The following is a 27516-nucleotide window of genomic DNA, read 5'->3' as shown; positions in this document are numbered from 1 at the left end:
GTTAGTAAACTTGATGAAACAATGCTAAACCTGGGGGTTGCTACTCTCTACACTCACAAGGCCATCTGCAAAGTCTAATGGCTGGAACTAATTAGAAACAATTTGGATGAATTTATTCACCTTGCAACAGCTATCTAATTCCCAATACCACCTGTTAATTTTACACACGGGTATTGGATCAAAACAAGGCTTCATACTAAAATATATCCAAATATACTTATCAAACAGAGGAAGTTAGAAATAAAGGACTAATATTAATACACACTTAAAAGATACAGTTTGGGCCCATCTGCACACCCTCATCCTGACTGATGAGCAAGCTAAATGACTTGCAAATCAGTTCAGCATTTTGGTGACAGTACAGTCCTGCTTTTAATGTTTGGCTGGAGTCAGTGAACCAACCAGGTTCATTCAACTATACAGACAAAAGTATTTGGACACACCTCTTTGTTATTGAATTCAAGAACGGTATGGGACTGTTGTTCAATGGTTGGACCCCTGTGTTGAAGGGCATGTCGTCACTTGGCTTTGCACATATAGCACTACGCACTTTGACTGAGTATGACTGCATAATATGCACTTTAATAACTGCACAGGCACTTTAAGAGCAACAGCACTTTATTGAAGATTTACACAATACATTTTAACACATTGCTCGTTTACACATTCTTGCACCAGTCCAGTTTGTGGTCCAAGTACACCCCCAGGTATTTATACTCTTCTACCACCTCCACAGTGGCCCTTTTCATGTTGACAGGGGTCACTGGATTCTTAGTCCTCCTCAGGTCCACCACCAGTTCCTTGGTCTGTCACATTGAGCTGTAGGTGGTTTTACCCGCTCCAAGTGACAAAGTTGTCCACTACAGTCATGTACTCTCTCTCATCCCCCCCAGAAATACACCCAACCACTGCAGAGTCATCAGTCTCTGTGCAGTGCTTAAAGTCTGTGGTGTAAATGGTGAAGAAAGAGGAAGGGAGAGAGGACGGTCCCCTGTGGAGTCCCAGTATTGCTGATCATGCTGTCTGACATGCAGTACTTTAGGTGCACGTGCTGCGGTATGCTAGTCAGATAGTCTGCAATCCAGGACACCAGTGGGACATCCACCTGCATCGCTGTCGGCTTCTCAGCCAACCCGAGCCGGCCTGATGGTGTCAAACGCACTCAAGAAATCAAAGAACATGATTCTCACAGTGCTTGTCAGCTTGTCCAGGTGGGTGTAGACTCTGTTCAGCAGGTAGATGATGGCATCGTCCACTCCAAGGTGGGGCTGGTAGGTGAACTGAAGGGGGTCCTGAAGTGATTGGACCATGGACTGGAGCTTTTCCAGGACAAGTCTTTCAGAGTCAGAATCAGAATTCCTTTATTTATCCCCAAGGGGAAATTCCTTAAAGGGTCTTTTTTCCTGAGCTGGGGTCACTGTGAGATCTGTCAGATCTGTTAAAGAACTGATTCAGCTCATTTGCCCGTTCCACACTGTCATCAACTTCTCCTCCGCTGTTTGGGCCGTAACCTGTGATGGTCCTCATGCCACTCCACACCTCTCTCATGTTGTTTTGCTGAAGTTTCCACTCCAGCTTCCTCTGGTACGTCTCCTGGCAACTTGGAACCATTTCTGTGGCACCAAAAGGAAAAAAAAAAAAAAATCAAAAAAGATATTATAACAATAAAACCAGATGTTTTGAGGCCACACATTACATCTTCCTAACTTTAACTTGTTTTTGTGTAAAAACCTAACCAGCTCTGAAGCACAGCACTGTCACAATATCAAAGTGAAAACTGAAATGAAACAAACAGCATATTTCTGAATTGCAGAAATTTACAATGTCAACATTTACTCTGTCGTTTGGGTTGCCCTGCCCAGAAGAACAGGTCTTGTCTAACATGGAACTAACTCAGCTGGGTTAGGGTTTGTTATTTTGGTCCTTGCGAAAGGTATCTGTGCTCTAGCCCTCTTGAAATACTGAATTTAAATAAATACATAAATTTCTTAGTAAAATAAGTGGCCAATAAATCACATATGTTTTCTCAGGAATGGTTTCTCCTATAACCAATTTTAGACATTTTAACACAGTTATTCAGTATTTTCTGTGGGCCCAATTCCAGAACAAAATGGCTTTAGGTGCATTTGAAATCAGTGGGATGTGGGTTGGCAACATCAATGAAAAATACTGTAGGTGTTACTGGTCCTGAGAATGGTCCCTGACGGACAGATTATGCTAGAACACATCTGGGAAATGTTGTAAAAAAAGTGAATAAAGCACGTCTTACTTTTCAACAACAGTTTACTTGCAGTGGTTGTATTAAAGTTACATTCCAGGATATATATAGGTTCTGTTTCAGTCGTTGGACCAGAATAAAATCTGTTCAGTACATTCAGCTTGACGTAGCTCATGAACAATTCCACATACATAATACATTTTGCAATGTCTGTCTCAGATCAGTTACACTCACTGTTACCACTACATTGACATTACAACATCTTACACAAATATTCCTGCTGACAGCAATTTTTAAACCTACATAATGCATGAGCAGCCACAGGTTGATACTTGAGAAGACATGAACATTTGAGTCCATCATATTCAACATAGTATGAAACTTAAAGTTCAAACAAACAGTTACAGTTAAAGCTGGTTATGTCAAGCTATCTAAAAAGTCAGCCTTTGCGTTTTCTTGCATAAGTTAGGTCATGGTAACATTAAAACTTTACTTTCATAAGCCCAAACTGAACTGTATCACTCACTGTATTTAAAGGGAAAATATACTTATGATCCTTAACATATAAACACAACCAAAATATCAATAGGAATGTTACCAGTGAGCTAATGCAAAAAGGAAAAACACAGCACATAGACAGCACCTACACGAAATGAGTTATTCACCCTGTTGTTTTATTGACCATAAAACAACAGGCTCTAAAGGAATATAAGAATGTGTTTTTTATGTTGGTTTTGAGAGACTGTGCATCTCCACTAATAACCTGGAAAAAGTTATTAACATTAAGTTAATACAATGTGCCATTCCTTTTCATCAACACCCATAAAGAAGGAAAAAGATAACAGGTAAAGCAGTGATGCACATACAATAATGGACATGAGCTATTTTATTATCTTTGGCGATTTATCACATTATTATCATCCATCCATTTTCTAGACTGCTTGTCTATCAGGGTCGCGGGGGAGCTGGAGCCTATCCCAGCTGACTATGGGCGATAGGCGGGGTACACCCAGGACTGGTCGCCAGTCAATCACAGGGCTGACACACAGACAACCACATATACACACACACACTCACACCTAGGGGCAATGTAGAGTAGCCGATGAACCTAATGTGAATGTTTTTGGAATTGTGGCACGAAGCCGGAGTACTTGGAGAAAACCCACGCAGGCACAGGGAGAACATGCAAACTCCACACAGAAGGGCCCAAACTGGGATTTAAACCTGGAACCCTCTTGCTGTGACGTGACAGTACAACCACTGCACCACAATGCCGCCCCACATTATTATCATTTGTTATTTTTTATATTGTTTATTAGGTTATTTCAATTTCAAGTGAAGGTGCAAAATATTCAACTATGGGCGCAATGCATTCTTTTGCACCCTTGTAGGACTCAGCCTGTTTTAGTTATGTATTCTGCTTTCTTTTTGAGGTCACAGTCAGTCTGTCAAACAAACTAATTGAGAGTTATCACCTAGCTTCACAGTTCCCCTGAGCTGCATTAGCGTTTTGCTTTACAGTTTATGTTTTGGTTCATGCTTACTTCACTCATCAGCATCATTTCCAGAGTCTGCAGGCAGCAAAAAGGTCAGATAAACATGTGCATACACTGGAACTAGACTGTGTACATACAGGAACATTTAGCAGGTAAAAAGGCCATACCCTGGTAGAGGCCAACACACAGCTAAAAAGGAGAGAATACTGAACTCACACTTGTAAGTTGAAACACGATGGGAGCTAATATTGCTACCTTTCTGCAGATTGTGTAAATAAGTAATTGTTTACTAGCATGTTAGCTATGTCATCTTTATAAATATGTCAATATTATGTCTACACAGCTGCTCCCATGTTAATTTTCATTTTTAATATGAGAATATTTTTAATGTGGAAAATGTGATTATTTAAGAATTACGTGTAATTTCTTTTGGACCAATTCTTCAAGAAATTAACATTGAAGATGTAAAATATTACAACATTCCTGAACAGGAAGTGAAGAAATGAACCACTCCTGTTTTTCTGGAAATGTCCTCATTAAGTGTACTACAGTTAATGTTCACCAGAACCACACAGTGACATGAGCATGATTCATTCATTTAATTCCATGTGTGTTCAGACAAGTTGTGGCCACAGAGATGCCCAGAGTGATCAACCACTTTGCCCTGAAAGACATCCCGGGACTTCTGCCGTTAGAAATGGGCGTAAGCAGAGCATCTGCAGAAAATTACCAGTGTTCATGTACCACAATGACACAAACAAGTGCAGAACTGGCAGACACTTTTTTTTTAATGGCAATCTGAACTTTTTTTTTTTTTACATCATTTTGTGGAAATCTGTTGCACATTAAGTGCTCCTTAAGCATAGCTAAGAGACAGATAGAGAGGTAGGATTGGGCTATGAGTGTCAGAAAGTGAGAGCTGAACCTTGACTCACAGAAGGAGAGGCAGGGAGTGAGGGGTCAAAAGCAATAGCTACTTTAATCTAAGAAAAACTCAAAAAAGCTCACACTTTACTGTGGCGCAAGGAGCTAGAGAAAAACTGTGGACAAAAACATGGCACGACAAAAAGTTCCTGGCATGAAAACAGTTCCTTGCCTGGACACATAGCAAGGTAAGACAAACAATGAACTCACAAAGAGTGACTGAGGGGGCAGACAGGTGAAACACATTAGGGAGGAGTAAGCAATCGAGATAAACTAAAGTGAAGATACATGAAACAGGGACACAGAGGGGAAGTGACTTTTTCAAATAAAACAGGACATGACATGAACCTGGAACACAATACACATGACAAAACTTGGCACATGGACTCAAAAACCAAAAGACAAAGCATAACGTAAACTAACACGGCGTGACACTGAGGGAAGGTGAACAGAGGTGAAGAGATGCACGGAAACTAGTAGTGAAGTTAACAGTTCATGGATTTAAAGGCGAAGTATACCGACCACCCCTCCTGATTTTTCCAAGAGACTCCTGTTTTATGTTGCCCTTTCCAGGTCTTCTCCCGGGGTCAAAATTCTCCTGTATTTCTCCCTGTTTATTACACTCTTTTTACACCTTTTTTTCTTTTCCGTTATCACAACCTCTTTCTGGCACTGAACAGTGTGTATAAGCATGCAACTATTCATCTCCCACAGTGTGAAATGCCACCATTTTCTCACATTCTTCTGCATTTCATCCAGACAAACAAGATACCAACATGTGCACATGCCGAAGGGTATCTTGTACATCTGGATTAAATGCATGTGTCATATGACAAAGTAGTGGTATCTGACAACAATGGATGAGAACCACTTCCTCAGTGAGTGAGACAGAGAGATACATCATGGAAAGATGAATTTACATTTCTTAAGGAAACTTTTAAAGGAAAGGGGCATGTGTATATAAGATCTACTGCACTGATTTTTTGTATTTGTACCAACATAAATCATGGAGTTCATGTACCACAATGACACAAACAAGTGCAGAACTGGCAGACACTTTTTTTTTAATGGCAATCTGAACTTTTTTTTTTTTTTACATCATTTTGTGGAAATCTGTTGCACATTAAGTGCTCCTTAAGCATAGCTAAGAGACAGATAGAGAGGTAGGATTGGGCTATGAGTGTCAGAAAGTGAGAGCTGAACCTTGACTCACAGAAGGAGAGGCAGGGAGTGAGGGGTCAAAAGCAATAGCTACTTTAATCTAAGAAAAACTCAAAAAAGCTCACACTTTACTGTGGCGCAAGGAGCTAGAGAAAAACTGTGGACAAAAACATGGCACGACAAAAAGTTCCTGGCATGAAAACAGTTCCTTGCCTGGACACATAGCAAGGTAAGACAAACAATGAACTCACAAAGAGTGACTGAGGGGGCAGACAGGTGAAACACATTAGGGAGGAGTAAGCAATCGAGATAAACTAAAGTGAAGATACATGAAACAGGGACACAGAGGGGAAGTGACTTTTTCAAATAAAACAGGACATGACATGAACCTGGAACACAATACACATGACAAAACTTGGCACATGGACTCAAAAACCAAAAGACAAAGCATAACGTAAACTAACACGGCGTGACACTGAGGGAAGGTGAACAGAGGTGAAGAGATGCACGGAAACTAGTAGTGAAGTTAACAGTTCATGGATTTAAAGGCGAAGTATACCGACCACTCCTCCTGATTTTTCCAAGAGACTCCTGTTTTATGTTGCCCTTTCCAGGTCTTCTCCCGGGGTCAAAATTCTCCTGTATTTCTCCCTGTTTATTACACTCTTTTTACACCTTTTTTTCTTTTCCGTTATCACAACCTCTTTCTGGCACTGAACAGTGTGTATAAGCATGCAACTATTCATCTCCCACAGTGTGAAATGCCACCATTTTCTCACATTCTTCTGCATTTCATCCAGACAAACAAGATACCAACATGTGCACATGCCGAAGGGTATCTTGTACATCTGGATTAAATGCATGTGTCATATGACAAAGTAGTGGTATCTGACAACAATGGATGAGAACCACTTCCTCAGTGAGTGAGACAGAGAGATACATCATGGAAAGATGAATTTACATTTCTTAAGGAAACTTTTAAAGGAAAGGGGCATGTGTATATAAGATCTACTGCACTGATTTTTTGTATTTGTACCAACATAAATCATGGAGTCTCCAAAGAGCAGGGAAGGGGAAAAAAGACAGATGAATGAAATGAATGAATGATTAAAACCAATGAATATTTTATCAGATTTCATGCCAGAGGGCTGTATTATTTTGTATTCTGAATTAAAATGAAAATTATATACTGTAAAAATGTCATTGCAGTGTACTTATTAATTTGTTATTTTCATTGTTTTAAAGTCAGCAGAATGAATGACACAAAAGACTCAGATTTTCCTATGTTGTGTTTTTTTGGGGGGGGGTTAAAGCTTTTCAAATATCCTGTCAGGATGTTTCACAGCTCCACAACAGCTGCTGTTCATAAAGTCAGAACTGTTGAAAACGTGGTGCAGCAGCCAGCTGAGGTGTCATCGTGCAATATGATGTGAAACACAATACAGTTTGTCTTCTAGCAAGCACTTATCCTCACTGTTCCTGGAGTCCTTCTCTCATGTGCCTCCCTCTTTGTTTTCTTCTCATGTTTTGTCCTTTCCACCCCTCTTTTCTTCACTCTGTTTCCCACATTTTTTTTTTTTACCCTACTCCTTGTGTTTCCATCTCCCCTCTTCCTCTCACATTCTTCCTCTCCCGGGTTATTTGACTGTTCTTTTCTGTTAGCCCTAACATCAATCCAACCACTTTGAACCACACTGAGATCACAAAATCATTTATTTATTTATTTATTTTTACATTTTTCCAGAGCTAAAAGCCCCTAAGTAGAAACTACCAGTAGCAGCTGTAACTGAGGGAAATGGAGCTATTGTAAGCTTGTGCCCTTTGACAAATGAACTTGCCTTTACTATTCTCCTCTGACCTTCATCAGAGCCACTCACAAGCTATGTTTCATCTAAAAAGTACATTTTAGCGGACAGCAGATCAACAAGCCAGGTTACCCACTGTGTGAAGCTGTACTTTATGTTAAATTCAGCATGCCTCACAGGCCCATAATGACAATGGTAACATGCTAATGGTCAGAAGGTATTCACCCTGTTCACTATTTTATGCTGACATGCTAACTTTTGTTTACAGTTTTTCCGAATTGCTAAAACACTCATTTCTGTTGTGTGAATCAATTGCTCAGTTGTCTAAACTCATTCGCTGAATTGAGCATCATTTTGACAAAACCATAAACTATCTTCACCTAGTAAAACACTATTTGCAGATCTCAGTCCTTCCTAGTAAAACACTATTTGCAGATCTCAGTCCTTCCTTTTGTCTAAGGTTTCTAAACACATTCTCATGCAATAAAACACAGTTGTCACTGTGATGCACTTGTGATGCATAACGGTAAGTGGCAAAATAAGAACACAAATAAAACACACGTGTCATTCATTGAACACAACAATTCAAAACTGATCACACTTATTTCTCATCATGTCATGACAACATGACAACCAATATAAGCCGGTTCAGAGTGCAAGCAGGATGGTTCTGCAAGCTCATGACAGCAATGGATCAGAGACACAGAGGACAGAGGACGAGTGTGTGTAAGAGGAGGTAGAGGCAGAGGACAAGAAGGACGCAGAGGAACAGGAACAGGAGGGAGAGGAAGAGGAGGAGGAAGAGAAAGAGAAAGAGTGCCAATTTCTAATGAAATTTGGGCTACAGTCATAGACCATGTACTGGTGCATGGCATGACCACGAGGGAGGCAGGCCAAAGAGTCCAGCCAAACATCAGCCGATTCTCTGTGTCCACCACAATCCAGAGATTCAGACATGAGAACAGGTACAGTCTACTTTACTGTACTGTTTTATCACTGAAAGTTTAAAGTACTACTGTATACTGTATATATATTTCAGAACATTATATTACATATATTTTGTGCATTCTCTTTTTGCAGAATTGCCAGACTGCCATACGGGGGTGGGAGGACAGCCATGTTCACATCCCAGCAGGAGGCCACTGTAGCTGACAATGTCCGTCAAACAATGACAGTACACTACGGGAAATATCCAGCTGCTCCACTGGAGTGATTGAAGTAAAGGGTATTGCTCAAGGGCACCACAGTGGTGTTAATCAAGACAATCTGCTTTTTCATTTTCCACACCCAGATTTATCCCTCTGGTCTGGGGATCTCTCATGCTAACTACATTAACCTTCAAGCCTAGAGGTACACTGTACTATGAAGAGTGACAAAAGTCCATGTCAGGATATGGCTGGGTGGTTCAAACACAGGACGTCCCCCCAAGAGACTATGGTTTGAGTCCAATGTGTGATTAAATATCAAAGTTGACCTAATGTGACTTATGTTTCATAGACTTTTTCAAGTAGTTTTTGTGCCTACACCTTATCAAACTGCAACCATGAAAGGTCTGTGAAACCGTGAAAGGTCAGTCATGCTAAGGATAGCTCCTTTTTACCCTGTGCTGCTATGTCTGTCTTAAGTCAGAGTGTAGGCTAATGTTTCACTGGATTCTGTGTGGTATTTTAATGGCTCTGACTCCTGACTTGCAGCATGCATGTTCACACATTGTTCCATTTGGACATTTTGGAAACATATTTTTTAATAGCCTACTTCAGTTGCCAAATGATTTAAAAAGATACAGGATTGTACTACTGTAAATAACCTTAGCACTGTGAAAAATCAATCACGTGGAAAGGAAGTATCTGTCTAAGGTTTCTGCAGAAATGTTACGTATTCAGAAAATCTGCTTTTCAATGCATGAACAAAACTATTGTTTTCAAATTCACCGCAGACAGATTTTGAAAATGTATGATGTGTTTTCAGTAGTTTTCCTCAGAGATAAAATCAGGGTACTTTTAAAATCTAAATAAATCTAAATGCTAAATAGTCCCGAGACAGAAAACCTCAGGATTCAACCCATCAGAGTTTGACTCAAACTGTGGTTGTGAGGAAGCAGTAAGTGTAATCTAAGTAAAATGCATACTTCCTCTGGAGGGTCAAAAGCTTTTCAACAGCTGGGAAAAATCTGACCTCCTCCCTTTCTTAATGATGACTGAAAGAAAGCACAAAGAATGTCAACCACTTAAAAGCAAAGCCCAGAGCCAGGCTGTTCTGAGTCAAGCTGTTCCAACAGAGAAGATTGAGTCCAAGGTTTCATTGTCAACACATTCTGATGGTATAAAGAACAGATATCGATCAGCATTTTTTCTCACTTTTCTCCATCACTCCGTCCATTGCTTTAGTCATACAATTTTGTGAATATTTCTCTTGTGATTTAGCTTGTTTTCTCTAATCCTCATCTCATATCATTTCATCTTTATAATACACAGGAGAGCTCAACACACTGCAGCTTGAGGAAAAAACAGGAGCAAATACAAAAATCAAAATAAAACAAAAAAATATGTCCTCATCAATTTGACAACATGTGTGCTGTAAACACACAAAAAATCAACCAAATAGAGAAAAGGGCTGCAAATACACAACACTGCTGGTCGATTCAGTGGGGGTGCTCTCTTGGTGCCCTCTACATTGTGGATAAAATAAGACATATGACAAAATGCCACAGCATTTGTTCTCAGAGGGTGATCTGTCTCAGACCACCACTCCTACTTAGTGGTCACTGCTGAAGTGCATTGGATTATCTTAAAAATCAGATTCTTTTGCAGCCGTTTTGGTTAACTCACTCCCACCAGAATGAAGTTAAAAATAAATGTTATTAACTGACACCCACGCAGAGCAAATTTCAAGGCACACCAATCCATGTTAAAAACATTACACATGTCTGAAACACAGGCATGATTTAATTCTGTAAGGTGCAGCCATCTGTGAAAAAATGATTTGTCAAACAGTGATGTCTCTGCCTGCCTCTGATCCCTCACGCAAATTTTGACCTTACTGATGCATGGCCTATTTTTTTTTTTTTTTTTTGTGACATACTGAAAATTCACTCGTGGGAAAGTGCTGCACTAGGACTGGAAAATGTAGTGATTAAAACAGATTTAATTTTGGGTCCCTGCAGCTCTTATTCACTTCAGCAGTTATTGTTTTGCAGCTGTTCCTTTCTAAGCAAGAAAATACTGGTGAAAACCCACGTTTTTTAATGATACAAACTAAACACGTATTTGTTCCATCTCAAAGTTTTAATTTTCATTCATCATTGGGAGAGTATATGCATTTGTACTGATATATTTTTCCCTTCTGTGGGATGTAGGTGAAGCTCCACCAGATCTCTGCCTCTTTCAGACTGCAATGCTTGATATCCATAATCTTTCTTATTCTTAAATCTAACTGGATGTTGATTAGGTCTTTCTCACTTGGTAAAGAAGAAAAGTTAAGTTGCAGACTTGGCTCCCTCAAAGGTCAACACTTGCCAATTTTATCTCTAGTACTGCACAATTCTGCTGCAGTGTACTGAGCAGTACTGAGCAGGTCGGCTCCTTCTGTGGCAGCCTCTGCTTCGGGGTCTGTGGCATCTAGGGGTCAGGATAGGGTGTCAACACATGGAAAAAGAGTACCTAATAATTTGCCTGAACACATGCATGAAACGATTTTCTATCAACAAAATTGTCCTCATGTCTCCCTAAAGTGCCAGTGATGGGAATATTTCCCATCTATTTCCATGATTCTGAGACCCTGACCCGGATTTGTCTGACAGTTTGTTAATCTGAAAAGCCCATTGCTCCAAAAGTTTCTTGATCTGGAAAGCAAACAGAAAGTGACAACTAAAAACATATCCAGACATTCATGAGAGCAAGTGAAGAGTATAGCATACAGTTTTCTTGCTCAAATACCCCCCCCCCCCCCCCCCCCCCCCCCCCCAAAAAACCAAACAAACTCAAGAAAAAAACACTGTGCACTACTGTAATTGTACTACGTCCCTTGGCTGGAATATCAAAATGCGGTTCATCAAGTTTGCATGTAACATATTCCCTCAGCTCACAGTCTACACGTATCACCTGGAAAAGAAAACTGATCACTTGAGTATCTAAAACTCTCCTTCATAGGAGAATCCTTTATAGTTTTAGCACTTAGAATGTTTATACCATTCCCAGAGGAGTTTATTAGAAAAAAGGGTGCTGCTTCTTCTAATCCAAAACTCTGAATGTTTAATTAAAGAGTTTGGTCTAGACCTGCTCTAATTGGAAAGTGTCATGAGATAACTTTTGCTGTGAATTGGCGCCATATAAATAAACTGAACTGAATTGAATTGAATTAACCTTGTCCAGAGAGGGAGAGACAGGGAGAGGGAGAGATGCCTCTGTGACACTAAAAACCTTGTCATTAGGCTTAACCTATCTCACGCTGCACTTGTCTCACAACACCCCTCTGGATTGTTTGATATCTATGCTTCTTTGGTTTCCTTTTCCTGAGTTTACATCGGTGATAACTGCCCTTAGATTCCTGGTTTGTAGTGGTTTATTTTATTTTTATTCCCCTGGGGGGGATTTAACCCATGGGAAACCCACACTCCATAGATGATGTTAGTACAGACTGAGCATCATGAACCATCCCACCAGGTACTCAGCCTTCACCCAGAATAGCTTGCCTCCTGCGCATGGAGGCAGAACTAACATTATAAAACGCAGAAATGAACTACATATACACAGCAAAGTCAGTAATGTCTGTCATTCTTTATCCATGTTGAATTAGCCACTGATAGCTAGGGCTGATATTTTCTTCCAGGAACGGGTTTTGTGATGAGTAATCATTTCCAAAAATCTTAATTTCTGTCTATCCAGAATAAAACATGGAACTGGAGTTTTCAAACTAAAACAGCGCCAGCACTGTTTTCTTGCTCTTAACATTTTAAAACTACATTGTATTAGTGTGGATGTAAGTTTTTGTCCTCAGCATCTCAGTACATACCATAATTGGATATAGGATATATGAGATATCATGTGCTTTTAAAAAGATATGTCTTTTTACAGTGTTGAAGAGATTCACATGCCGACAAGTTACACACAACCTGTACATACGACTCCTACCCAGAGCTATCCGTGGAGATTTAGAATATACTACCCAATATCCACCACAAGAGATTACACATCATGGACACGTTGGGCACGGTCCGTGCTGCCATTCTAAATGTATTAAACTTTTAAAATATTTAAAACCTCAGACACAATAGACTGTGTCAGAAATGAGAAAAATATGTTGAAGTTGTAGAGTTGATAGCCATTTAACTGAGTGTAACAAGGCATGCAGCAACCACCAGAAAATCTCTTTCCCAGTCTGCCATGCAGCATTTGTTCAAATTGTTAACACATTTTTTAAGAGAAACTGTTGCTGTAAGTAATGTGCCTGACACAGAAATAATTTCCATGAGATAAAAACCTTGTGGTACTCACATATCAGCAAACTAATATCTCAGCAATGTAAATAGACTGTTAAGTTTGTTGATGTCTGTCTTACAGCAAATTAATTGTCATGGGTGGGTGTTTGACAGTTTCATTCAGTATGACAGAAAATAACCGACAGTGTTGTAAACAACAACAATTTGGGTGGAGTTCTTCCCATTAGAAAAGGGGCTGTATATGCATGACCTGTCAAGTTAATTCATAATTGTCTACGTGTTCCATTTTAAGTATGTCTTTGATGTGCCACAGCCCCTCATGCATTGATTGTTAATGTTCGGTGTTACTCAGAGGTTGAACTTTTACTGTGGTGGTTTTGTATGGTTAGACAGTCACATCTCATCCCATCAGAGTTAACAGCAGTACATTCTGTGGGGAACTTTTTAAACATTGTTCCAAAAATATCTGATTACCACACAATGTTCCTATTTTCCTCCAGCGCTATTCCAGTTTCATGAATAAAGATAATGTTATATTATTTTGGTGAGCTGCCCCATTAAAACTTTTATGTTCATTTTAACTGTACAAACATATAACAGATGTAAAGTATTAGAATTTAAAATACTATTGTCATAAGAAAGGCTAATCTTATTCATGGTTGCTGCAAAGATATATGTTTGTGATTCTTTAATGTTGGTTTACTGAGGCACATATACATTATGCTTCTTTCATTAGTGTCAGTGTGTGTAACAAATATGGATTTAGTTAACTGCATTCATCAAAATGTCATTCATTTGTAGTTTACTGTAATTGCTAATCATTTTTTTTATATATATATGAAACATAATCCTTAAGATGAATTCCACGTTCGAGTGTTTGAACTTCACTGTAATGTCAAAAAGCTCTGCGATTTCACTTTTTATAACAGCACACATATTTATTAAGCTGTGTGCATACAATACTGCAGGCAGTTTTCCCCATAATAAATCACAGTCCACCTGGAAATGCTTCATATCCCAGGCTCTCTCACACTCACATTAAACCATGAATGGACGATGCAAAGCACTTTGTAAATGCTGATGTGTAGAAACGAGCGCACATGTCTCAGAGGCAGGAATGAGTGTCACAATATAAAAGAGAGATCAACACGGGAGGAGACCAATGGCGTTTTTGGAAGCAGGCACATCGGAAATGTGATAGTTGCGGAAACAGATCCAGGGAAACGTGGAGAGCTGGACATTACATATGGTGAATTCAGGAGTGATAAACTTACATATTCAAGTAAGGACAACTGAGGCCCATGACACCCATGAAATTCGTTCATTCATTAAAGTGAAGATTAATCTGAAGAGGGGCTGGAGGGGGCCTGCAGACGGAGTCCAGGAAGCAGAGACTCTTGACAATTCATCTGGGAGCAGATGGACAACAGGGCATCTGGACAAAATATGCACTTCTGCTCATTTAGCAGAGTGACCGAAGCCAAAACACTTGGCCTGAACTGTTCGAGAGGTCAACCTGACTACAGGATATATGGGCAGACCTGAACCCGGGGTGCAGGGCAACTGTGTCCATGTGGTGTTGAATAGGTGAAAGAGTTACTGGTGTCAAGAGCAATTGGGACCACGCCTTCCTCTGGAGACTCCATGGTACCCTATATGAAAACGGCAGGATGAATTTTCCCCAGTTATCCCTGGATAAGGATAAGAAACAATGTTTCGTTTGCTGTGAGACTGACCACTTCATTGCTGAATGAGCAGGAAGGAAGCAGCAGAGGTCCCCTTCAAAGCCGCCGAAGCAAGTGGGTTGGCTGGTGATCGTTTTGAACATTTCAGCTCTTACAGATTTGTGCCTCTGACAGGAAAAGCTGAGGATCAGTGCCCAGTCACAGTGTTGCAACATACATATTGGCATCCCTGTCTCTGGCTAAGTGTGTATATGTCTGCTAATGCTGCAGCCCTTACAGAAAACATAATTCTTGGCATCCGCATTTGGACTCTTTATGTTTTTGGCCTACAAGTTCTCCACCCCTGTGGTGTAAGGTGGAAATCAGAAAGAAAATAAGTTTTTTTTTCCACACATCACACACACACACACACACACAAAAGGAGAGGGAGGAGGGACCCGACTAGGGAGTGGGAGCAGATTAAAGAGCTACAGGATCATGACCACACAACATATTATTACAGAGTGTACATGTGTCATGTGGGTCACTGAGTCACTAATTTGAGAAAACACAATAGCCTTCACAGCTGGCTTATGAATTACATTGTGTTCTTTTGTCTTCACGGTGTAATTCAAAGCCAGGAAAACTAATTAACCAGTGACTGGACCTTCCAGACAGATAAGCGGTATAGAAAATGGATGGATGGATGGATGGATGGACCTTCCAGACTCAGGTGTCTTTATACTACAGTCACTTTAGACACATTCACTGCACTCACGTGATCTCCAGTTCTTTAATTGTGAGACTACTGGCACTAGTTGGTTGACCTCTGCTGAATTAGGTCAGTCACTTTAAAGGGGGTGAATATTTATGCAGTCACTTCTTTAATATTGTATGTTTTTAATTGACTGACATTACTTTTTCGAAATTTATTTTCAATTTAACATTAGAAAGTTTTTTTTTTTTTTGCCAAAATGCCAAGTCACCACAATCCCATTTGTAAAAGCAATAAAAGTGGAAAATATCCAATGTGGGTGAATAACTTTTATAGACACTGTATGGCTCTTTAATTAGTCACAAACTGTTTCTCTGTTGGCAGGGGACGATAGCACACAGTGGACTTGTTAGTATCAAAGGTGCAACAGAAAAAAACTTAAGTATGACGCCAGAAAAGACAAAGGGGGTGAAAGAACTACCAACTTCCTTTTGGGAACTGTGTTAACCAATCTGGCTGTTCAGACAGTGTGCAGAGGCTCAGAGCTCTATGGCTGGCTCACGAATCTGGCCTGAAAACACAGTTATACATAGTAATATCACTGCTGTTTCTGATTGTATTTTTATGTCCATACTCCACATATGTGTCTAAACAAAGAGACAAAGACACACACCTCTGCCCACAGATAATCACACAAAGAGATGGTCCTTTAAACTTCACTGCTTCAAAAGAGGCAATGCCCTGCTTGTCTGGGAACTTATAAAGGGATATACATTATAAATGTATAAGGTTGTTCTCAAGATCAGCTCTAGAAAAGAAAAGAGGAGAAATTGAAGTGCAGAGAAATGCACCCCTGGTGTGAACAGCCAGATTAACATCCAAACACAGTGTCTTGCTTCATTCATTAATTTTGTTACATTTTATGTTCTGCACTTCAGAGTGTCCATATGTTGCATGTTTCAGGAGCTTCAAGTCATATATATGTTATCCTACTGCTGACTGTTGCCCTAGTCTTTCTTTCTTTCTCTTGCCAGGTATTTGTTCCAACCGATCTCCATCCACTATGAGAATAAACTTGTAACTTGAAACTTACTTAAGATATCACGTTGGACAACTTGAAACCACTTACATATTTCACACAAGTTTCTTACACTAGGTTGATTTTTACTGTCATACATTAGGCATCCAAAATGTAATGGCATGCTTTGAAGAACAGCTGTCAGTAACGTTGTTTAAATAAATAAATGAGCAGAGGAATGCCAAAACAATGTCGTCAACCTTAAAAGGCTAACCTACACAGTGACAAATCTGTCTTGGATTCTTTTGGAGAGATAAACTGCTGCAATATTAGTTGACTGGGTGAACCCAAGGTCCTGTGACTTCATTCACTTCATCTGTCAATTCATCTGTCATCTGCTAATTTCACCAAGAGCCTACAGGATTTACAGGAACTGCATTTCTAAAATGTCTGTGTGGGAAACCAGGTCATGCGGAAAATCTAAATAAACATCCATCCATTTTCGATCCACTGTATATGTGCAGGGAGCTGGAGCCTATCCCAGCTGACTACGGGCAAGAGGCAGGGTTCACCCTGGACTGGTCGCCAGTCAATCACAGGGCTGACACACAAACACACCAAGGGGCAATGTAGAGTAGCCAATTAATCTAATGTCCATGTTTTTGGGACTGTAGGAGGAAGACTAATGAAGGGGCAAACTCTCCAAATAGACAAGTAAGAGATAAAACTCAGAATGGAGTTTAAGTGCTGGGTTTAGCAGCAAACAGACCAGATATCAGTTCAGACATTAATGAACGAACTGACCACAGTGTAGTCTGGGTCAGGGTGCTTCCTCTCACATCTGTTTTTACTGAGCATATGTAGATGATCATAAACACCACTGGGTTGAGTGGTGGACAGTGCGTGAGTAACAAGTTCTTTGAAGTGACCAAAAAAAATGAAATTACAAATGTCCAGAATGAGTTTTCTTTGTAGGTTGGCTGAGCTCAATGTTGGGGGCATGTGTGTCTCACATATCATGTCTCACATCATGTCTCTTGCTGTCTGTTTAGACTCTGTTGACAAATAAATGGGTACGTAAAACACAATGACAAACAGCAATGATACCATTTCCAACAGATTGTCACTGTATTTTTGTACTCGCTGTCTGAACAGCCAAACTGGAAGTGGATAGCCCTCCTCTGGTGTGTTCTGGTGAGCTCTGAGCTCAGAGCAGAGCTGCTGCTTCTTTGTGTCAAAAGGAACCAGCTGTGGTGGTTCAGTCATCTGAGTAGAATGTTTCTGGACACCTCCCTTTGGAAGCGAGGTGCCTTTGGAGATTTTCTTGATAAGACTCACTGGGATCAGACCCCAGAGTGGACCTAGAACTAGAGGATTACATATCTACTCTGGGAATGCTTTAGGGTTCCACAGAAGGGGCTTGGCTGATGGGTGGATGGATGGATACTGAGTGGGACTTCGCTGCACAAGTGTAACATTATTGTGTGTTTCCCGGAGGACCTAATTTTGTAGGAAGTTGTGAAATCTGTCAGACAGACAGAGACAAATAAGACACAGAGGACAAGAGTTCAGGTCACAATAACATTCACTGCTGTACGGAGAAAGTTCAGTTTTCACACAAAACCTGGTCGAGATTTAAACACTCAAGCTTAAATTTAATGTACCTGCCTGCATGGCTCAAAATCTAATAATTTCACAGGGAAACATCTCACGCTGAGCTGCTTTCAATACTCAGGTGCTGACAACATCTTATATGGAACCTGAAGCACATCCTACAGATCTACTTGTAGTTTGATTTAGGTTCATTCCGCTTTGATTTAGCTTCATTTCCACATTCAACCACTTTACTGGTTCATTCAAATCATAGTTGACAAAGAATATGATTGTGCCCTTATGGAAGGTAAATGAGGGAGTTTTTTATATTTTGTTTACAAGGGCAAAGTTTTTGAGGTTAAATGGCTTTGCATTAAATACATAATTGACAGAGTGTGCAGCTGGTCTCCGAGAACACATCATTTAAAAAGGAAGAGAATGGCCCAAAAATGGTTTCAATATGTTTTGTCTATTACCATTGATTAGACTGCATCATAACGAGGAAAGTGTAATTAAATAAAATATAATGAGAAATCTGTGTCAGCGATTGCCTTATAAGTTAATTGTAATTACAGGTATTATAACTGCAATTAAGTAAATCCCTGCAGGACATAACAAGTCCATTTAGTTGTCTGTGAGCTGCAGCACTTCTGGTTTTCTGGATCTGATTACTCAATGAATGTTTAGTTTAGCATGGAGGGACGCTAGTGTTTATTAAAAAGAGTAAAAGTCCATCACATGATGATCCCAGATGACAGTTCACTTTGACGTGACTTCTGTGAGGCTGCAACCCAAAACTAATTATGAATATCCCTCAAATTCAAATAGTGCAAGCCAACAATAGTATGGTGATAGACAGACAGATAGACAGATAGATTTTATTTAATCCATACACGCATTTTCATGGGAAATGTTCAGTTCTGCTGCTTTGGATTTAAATATGTATCCTAGACATGACTTGGGGCTGATGTGCCCCAACTTGTTCAACTTTAGCCAATGAGAGAATTGGCCATAAGTTTCTCTTACCATTTCAGTTCAGTTTTATTTATATAGCGCCAATTCACAACAAAAGTTATCTCATGACACTTTCCAATTAGAGCAGGTCTAGACCAAACTGCTTAAAGATATGATGGTGCCTGGCCATTCAGGGCTTTATATGTTAGGGGAAGAATTTTAAACTTTATGGGTTGCCATACACTCAAAAATATGTTGCAGCAACAGAAGCTGCAAAGGCAGCTTTGCATGACTCAATAGTGTGATCACATGCCAGAACTGAGTGGTGCTCAGCAACAGTCATGATTGCCTCAGCCTGCTTGGAAGAATCCATTTTCTTGTTCAACATGGCAATGTGGTTTGTTAAACAGAATTATAAGGTTTGAATTTTTCAGTATACTCTTTTTATGTGACTCAACTTGCCATAAAAGTCTGCCTTGCATTAAAGGCAGTATGCCCTTGTATCACTGCCCATAAGTGATTCAGCCAAACCTTGAAGTCAGAATGTGATTCCCATTCATTCATTCCAGACATGAGACAATTTAAGCAGTAGTGGGAGAAGACTAGATGTGTGATTAGCGTTTTGTTACTTGTAAATGTTAAATAAATGTATAATCTTAATAATTTAAGTCACACTAGTTGAAAATGAAAGCAAAGAAACAAACCAAAGGGTGCAGGGTGGGAAAGAACTGGTGATCAGTGATTGGTAGTGGCGTTCACGTGTCTGCCATGACTGGAAGGCATGAGCAACTCATTTCTGTACATGACTTTTTTCTGCGCAGGTTGTGCAAGCTCTCTCTTCACTGAGACAGTAGCAACCTATATGGGTGGCACTTGTGAAAAGAAGGCAAGAAGGCAGAAAATGTGGGTTCTCTTATTTGTAATCTATGAAGTGTTCTGAGAGAATGTCATTTTATAAACAAAAGAAAAAGCTAATTAAATATGACAAAGTAAAAGTCGTTAGTAATTAGTAATCATTAGTAAACATTATGCAAAACGGACTTTTGTACTCAATCATGAACACTGGGCTCCATATATTAGCACCAACTTTTATTGTGCTTATTGTGCATTATTTCATGTGAAGAACATCTGAAAAAGGTCATGTTAGAATGTCAGCAACCTCCTCTGAAAATGAAGAGCACAGCTGAGACATGCAGTGATAGACTGTAAATATTTCTCAACATGCATTGAAATCCTCATACGAAGATGTAAAGCATATGTAACCTCTGAGATGTCCAAAGCTCACATGGAAGAAGTATTCAGATTTACTCAAATAAAATTACCACGCTGTGAAAATACCATGAAAGTCCAGCATTCAAAACCCTACTTAAAAAAGTACTGCACACTGAAGCATGATTTTTGAGCTGTTTTTAGATGTTGAGTTTTACTGCTACCGCTTTTCACTTTTTTTTTTGACTAACCATTTATTTTTCAGTTGTTCAGCAGTGGTTTAGACTTGTGTTGGATGGCATTCTTTCCCTTTGATGATGATCCCACGATGGCTATGGCTATATACACACTGGAGAGTCTCTCAGCCTCTCTGAGCTGCTAGCAGCTAGAACACTGGTACCATACAGAAATCTTTGTAATGGGCCATGAATGTGCGTCTCACTGTCTCCAGTGGACTTTGTTTTGAGCGCAGACATGAATAGTGTGATGGCTGTTCCTGCCTCACTTAGCGGTGGTCAGTCTGACATCACGGTGGTTGTGTGTTGCCCCATTTCCTGCATTACATGCCATGCCCCTGACAGTGGTTTCATCTTTTAGACATGCTGGGAGAGAGAGAGGGGCAGTTAGCAGGAGTGTGTAGTGCGGCTGCTGTGCAGTTATACTTTAAATAAAAGCATGTAATTATAATGGACAAAATGCATTTAATGTACAAAAAGTAAAAGTACCCATTTTCAGTAAAATCTTCCCTGTTTGTTGTTTTACTATTATATCTGATGTACACTATATAGACAAAAGTATTGGGATGGGGCTGTTTTGTCAGTAGTTGAGCTCAGCCCCTTAACTTCCAGTGAAGGGAAATCTTAATGCTTCAGCATAACAAGACATGTTGGACAATGCTATGCTTCCAACTTTGTGCCAACACTTTTCTATTGACTATTAGCATGACTGTGTCCCAGTGCACAAAGCAAAGTCCATAAAGACATGGCTGGATGAGTTTGGTGTGGAAGAACTTGACTGGTCCACACAGAGCCCTAACCTCAACCCCATCCAACACCTTTGGGATTACATGGAATAGAGACTGTGAGCCATGCCTTTTCATCCAACATCAGTGTCAGACCTTACAAATGCTCAACTGTGTGAATGGGCAAAAAATTCGCACAGAAACACTCCAAAAATCTAGTGGAAAGCCTTCCCAGAAGAGTAGAAGCTGTTATAGCTACAAAGCTGTCTGTGTATTGAGAATGCAATGTCTAAATCACATTCTAAACACAAATGTCACGATTGGTTCGGCGTCGCTGACGCAGAAATTTACTGAACCCCGATGCAGAGTCAAAAGGAGCAGGCGAGGTGGAGGTCCAAAAACAATGGTCTTTTATTAAACAAAACTAAACTCAAATAACACACCTACTGTGGCAAAAACTCCTGGGCAAACATGGCAAAGTACAACAAAAGGTTCCTAGCATGACATGGAAATAACACAGATCTTGGCATGGCTTGGGGGAAAAAATGCAGACGCTCAGACAAAGGTGACTGGGAAGACAAGGACTAAATAGACATGACAACGAGACACAGGTGACACACATCAGGAGGGAGAAAGCAATCAGGAAAACCAAAGCAAAGCTACATGGAAACAGGGCACACAGGGGAAGAGACACTTTCAAAATAAAACAGGACATGACACAAACCTTGAACATAATACATGGAAGCACAAGACAAACATGGAACATGACACATGGACAGAAATCAAAAGACAAAGCATAACCAAAAAACACCAGGCATGACAACAAAGATGTGGGTAACAAGGCATTTTCCAGCTAAAACAATAGGATTTTTCAAGAGTTTATTCAACACATTTGGAGATAAATGGTTTTGAATTGAAAGTACAGGTATGAAAACCTGTACTCTGAAAAGTAACTAAAAAGCTTTCAGAAAACTAAGTAAAATATATGATATCTACCTCTGAGATGTGGTGAAATGTAAAGTCACAAAAAATAGAAACAATAAAGTACAAGAACCTCAAAAAAAAAAAACAAAAAAAAAACCAAACAAATAAATAAAAAAATAAATCCTCAAAATCCCTACACGTAGTATTTGGATGGAAAATTCCCCTCAAGTCACATTCCTGTTATCATTGTTTATCTGGTGCTGTCCACAAGATGCAGGTAATTATTAGTTACTGATATTGACCGAAAAAAATCCATGCTGTGCATCCCATTATCCCATTTGTAAAACTGAATGTAAAATCAAATTGTTGTCATAGATGTTGGTATAACATGTTCATCCATCCATCCAACCATCCATCCATCCATTCCATCTATACCGCTTATCCATCAGGGTCACTGGGGAGCTGGAGCCTATCCCAGCTGACTACGGGCGAGAGGCGGGGTTCACCCTGGACTGGTCGCCAGTCAATCGCAGGGCCGACACACAAAGACAGACAACCACACACTCACACGCTCACACCTAGGGGCAATGTAGAGTAGCACCTACTGTGCATGTTTTTGGTATTGTGGGAGGAAGCCAGAGTACCCGGAGAAAACCCACGCAGGCACAGGGAGAACATGCAAACTCCACATAGAAGGACCCAGACCGATAACATGTTCATATAAAACAAAAGTAGGTTGAGAAATTGATCTACACTGGCCTGCAGCACTCATCTGCAGCAGATTTGGTCTCCGAAGCATTAACCTAAAACTCTTTTCAGATTGTGCCATACTGAAGATGCACCACATGCTGTTGTTGATGTTCACAAAGCTAGTGCTGATGTTCAGTAGTGGTTATTCATAGTCTTAGTTTAGCATGTTAGCATGCTAACATTGCTAATTAGCCACCAACATAAAATGACAGCTAGGTCATCAAGGGTGTATACAAGTTAATAGAGTATCCAGCGCACCTGTTCCTGATCTGGCCAATCGTCTCTGCGCTGATCCTACTGCTACCTACCAGTCCTGCCTCATCATCTTCGTCAGATGATCCTCATCATCCTAGTGGTATCCTATCAGGCTCTAAATATTATTGGAAAATTCGAGATGATCTTTTATGTATGCTAACCTTTAGTCTTTCCTGTATCCAGGATCACTTTGCCTGCCCAGTCTGCTCTGCCCTGTTCAGCACCGGACTCCTTTTGATTCAGTTTTTGAAACACTGCCTCACCAGACTCAACATTTGGCTTTTCACTTCACTCCCTGTTTCCACGAGTCTGCTTTTGGGCTCCTTTTCGTGAGAAACTTAACAGTCTTAAAGCTGAATTGTAATTTTTAGATACAGTTGGTTTTATAGTTTTTTAGGAGATGTAGGAGAATTTTCTCAACCCATAAAGAACACCTAAGTTTATTTGAAATCTTAAATAAATCACCAAGTACGGAATTACATAATTCAAAGTGAATGACATTATGCAAACTTGTTTTCAGGCAGCATTCAAACCCACAACTGTAGGACAAGTCTGAAATAACAAAAACAACCATCCTTAAACAAGAGCTCCTCAGAACACACAAACAAGCAGAGGACCAAAGATCATAATGAGTGCTTTTATCATGATGAGGTTATGCAATTCAGGAGCTGCGACATACATTGCAACAAACATGGAGCAAAGTAGAGCCAAGATTTCACCAGCCACCACTGTAAGAAGAACTAACGTACAGACACTTCCTCAATGTTAAAGTCATAATGAGCCATTGCCATAGCTTTAATGCTTTCAGGGTCTGTAAAAAGAGTCAGACAGTAATATGACAGCAGTTTGCTGTTGAAGGGTCATACAGGAAAACAACAACAGTGTTGGAACTAATAATTTGTCCTATCAAGGTGTAGCAACTTGACTGCTCCTTTTTGGTATGTTGTGTAACCGGACATATTTTATTATTGTGTAATACTGACTGGCAAATTGTATAAATTAGACCTCACGCACATCATCAGTGCAGAGTCAGTCCAGCACCTTTCTGCCGCTGTGGACACAAGGAACAATAACAGAGTTAATCATACAGGAATGTTAGACATGCAGAAATATCCAAAGGCGAAAATGAAATTTTCTTGAGCAGTTCCAGAGGTTGACACCAATTGAATTGAACTGAGAGTAGTTCTGTAACCCTGCACACAAACACTGTCACCTGCCGGCTAAGCAATACCACACCACATTGCCAGCTTCTCTCATTGACTTGATTTCAAACAGCTGCCAGCGCTGGTAGATATTACTGTGGCCAGCTAGCAAATGTCAGATAACTGCATGAAGACACATTAAGAGTGAGCTGTAATTTAATGAAGACTGACAATTCTAAATGTGTGTAACTGTTCTGAGTAGTAGAAGTATAGAAATCAGGGGAGCAAGTTGATCAAACCATTGCCAAAGAAGTGAAAATGTTTTGAAACTTAACATGCTTTGTCTTTAATTAATTAATAATAATTAATTATAGACACTTTGCACTATTATTATTAATTATCTGATTAATTATTTTTAACAATCTGAGTTGATAGTAATATAGTACACAGTATTTTACTAAAAAAAACCAAAACAAAACACTGTACCAACATATAAATTACACGAAAAAAACTTGGACAGTAAAATGTGTATGTTTGTTTTAACAAGACACAGGAGGGGAAATGTGCTATCCATCCATCCAGTTTCTATATCGGCTTATCCGTGTAGGATCACAGGGAGAGCCTATCCCAGCTGGGCCAAAGTGCGAAAATAAACCTCCACAGTAAATTCTACAGCTTTCACCACTGTTGATGCTCATGGCAGCCATCTTGGATTGTGAGGCCAGGGCTGGTGAGGCTCTCCCAACTGAAATTTCTGACTGGGAACAGTTCAAATGGACCATACCACTGTTTCTGAGAAAAACTGAAAGAAAAGATTATTATCCACTTACATCAATCCATCATGCCCTCCAAAATGCTCAGATTGAAATTAATTAAGTAGCATGTGAAACCAGTGATTTTTCTTAAGGAGCATTTTCATAGATGTATGTTCCCTTCCTGCACCCTGAGACTTTTTTTCCTCAGATTAGGAGCACATGTCCTCTGGATAAAATTCACCACAGGGCACCCTTTTGTTGTCCCTTACATATTTTTAAAAAGCTGCCCATGTGGTTATAGTTCTGAAAACCTCTACAATGCCATTGTTCTGGCAGGGAAAGTTTAGTCTGGCCAAGTTCTTTGCTTTTTCTCCCACAGCGGTCAAACCATCACATGTGCAGAAGCACTGGACCAGATGTGAGCACTTTGTTGTAACTGACTGTTATTCTAGTGTGTGATAAATCACATATATATATATATATATATATATATATATATATATGTATATGTGTATAGCCTCTCTGAGCTGCCAGCTACACCACAGGTACCATACAGAAACTGTCTGTGAGAGCCATCAATGTGCTTCTGACTGTCCAAACTCCAGCTGACTGGAGTGTGGACATGAATAATCTGATGTTGGCAGCTGCTCAGGCCCCGAGAAGCAGATGGCTCTTCCTGCTACACTCACACTGTCACACTGTTGGTGGTTAGTGTGATGCATCACATGCCACGCCCTTGACAGTGGCTGCCCTGTATGTCCTCTGCCGCATCTTTCAGATATGTTGGGAGGGAGAGAGCCAGAAGACAGAATTTGGGTGTGCAGCTATTCTTTAAACATGCAGCTGACAGCAGGGAACCTACTTCAGCCAAGCTGTCACATGAAACACACTACAGATGGGAGTATAAAGCTGTCGGGCTGTTCTTCCATGTGCCACAATATTGTGTCCAGCTGTAGAGGGGAAAACATATGACACTGCCAATTACTTCAGCCTGTATCTTAAAAAAGCATTCAAATAGAAAACATCTTCATCAATTTTAAAACATGTGCAGTGAAAGTGCAAAGTGAATCTTGAAGATTTAAGGATATGCATGAATATAAGGTGAACAACACAAGTGATATGTGCCATGTCATACAATTCTGGAACTGCCTTCCTGAGAGGTACATACAGTATATAGACAAAATATGGGACACCTGACCATTACACCCACAGGGACTGTAATGACATTACATTCTAAATACACAGACATTAATATGGAGTTACCCCCACCCCCTGCAGCTATAACTGCATCCACTCTTCTGGGAAGGCTTACCACAAGATTTTGGAGTGTTTCTGTAGGAATTTTGCCCATTCATGAGTAGAGCAATAGTGAGGTCTGACAATTATGTTGGACGAAAAGGCCAACCAGTTCCATTCCAGTTCATCTCAAGGGTCTTCAGTGGGGTTGAGGTCAGGGCTCTGTGTGGACCAGTCAAGTTCTTCCACACCAAACTCATCCAGTCATGTCTTTATGGAGCTTTGCTTTGTGCACTGGGACACAGTCATGCTGGAATAGAAAAGGGCCTTCAACAAACTGTTGCCACAAAGTTGGAAGCATAGCATTGTCCAAAATGTGTTGGTATGCTGAAGCATTAAGATTTCCCTTCACTGGAAGTAACCTACAGCTGACCTTGCATGCAAACACTTACTAAATGACAGAATACAGACTTAATGAATATGATAGGATTTTAAGAAACTAGACCCAATTTAGGTAAATAGCAAAAAATAACATCAGTGTTTCCATAAGACAGTCCTGAACAGGGCTTGGACACCCTAACCCTAACTAGTCAACACTTTTCATGCCTCAACCTGACCGACCCAAAGAAAGAAAGTCGAGTACTGGCCAATCAGAGACAGAGCAGGGAAGGCCATTCGTTAACCATCCTAGAAATGTCTATTTGCACCTATTTTCTGTCACCATAGATTTTATTTTATTTTGACAGATTATTTTTACTGCCAGAAACCTTTATTGAATCATCCGAAAGAAAACTCATTAACCATCATTTAACATGTCATATTATCAACGTACATTAGTGCAAATGAACTCTTGCAAAAGACTAAGTGAATTCTGGTGAGGATTATCATCACCATCATCATTTTCACTCAGTGTAAATAAGCGGGAAGAGACCAGTTGAAGGGTTCATTTCATAATGAGGATGTTTTCATATGAGAAGCTCAGGAGCTTTATAGCCTCAAGGATGTATGCCGCCGCACGCCAGTCAATGTTGAACATGTTCAGTTCAGCAGCACAGAAGATCTATACAGTCGGCAGTTTCAAGGTGGAAACCATGGTTAATGTGAAATATGGTCACAATCTGCCCTTCTGTTCCTGAACTCTGCTGTTGAGTAATGGACAAAAACATTACAATGTCTCCATGAAGTCAGCCTTTGTAATTAGTGTGTGAATTCTTAAGCTATGGTTTAAAACACATTTCATGTGAACACAGTGACCTGTGACCACGACTGTCTAATCACTTCATCCTTAATAAGTCGACG

Source organism: Scatophagus argus, chromosome 7 (assembly GCF_020382885.2).
Source record: "Scatophagus argus isolate fScaArg1 chromosome 7, fScaArg1.pri, whole genome shotgun sequence".
In the NCBI taxonomy this organism is placed as follows: Eukaryota; Metazoa; Chordata; class Actinopteri; family Scatophagidae; genus Scatophagus; species Scatophagus argus.
The sequence above is the reverse complement of the archived record's forward strand: the minus strand, read 5'-3'. Positions refer to the sequence as shown.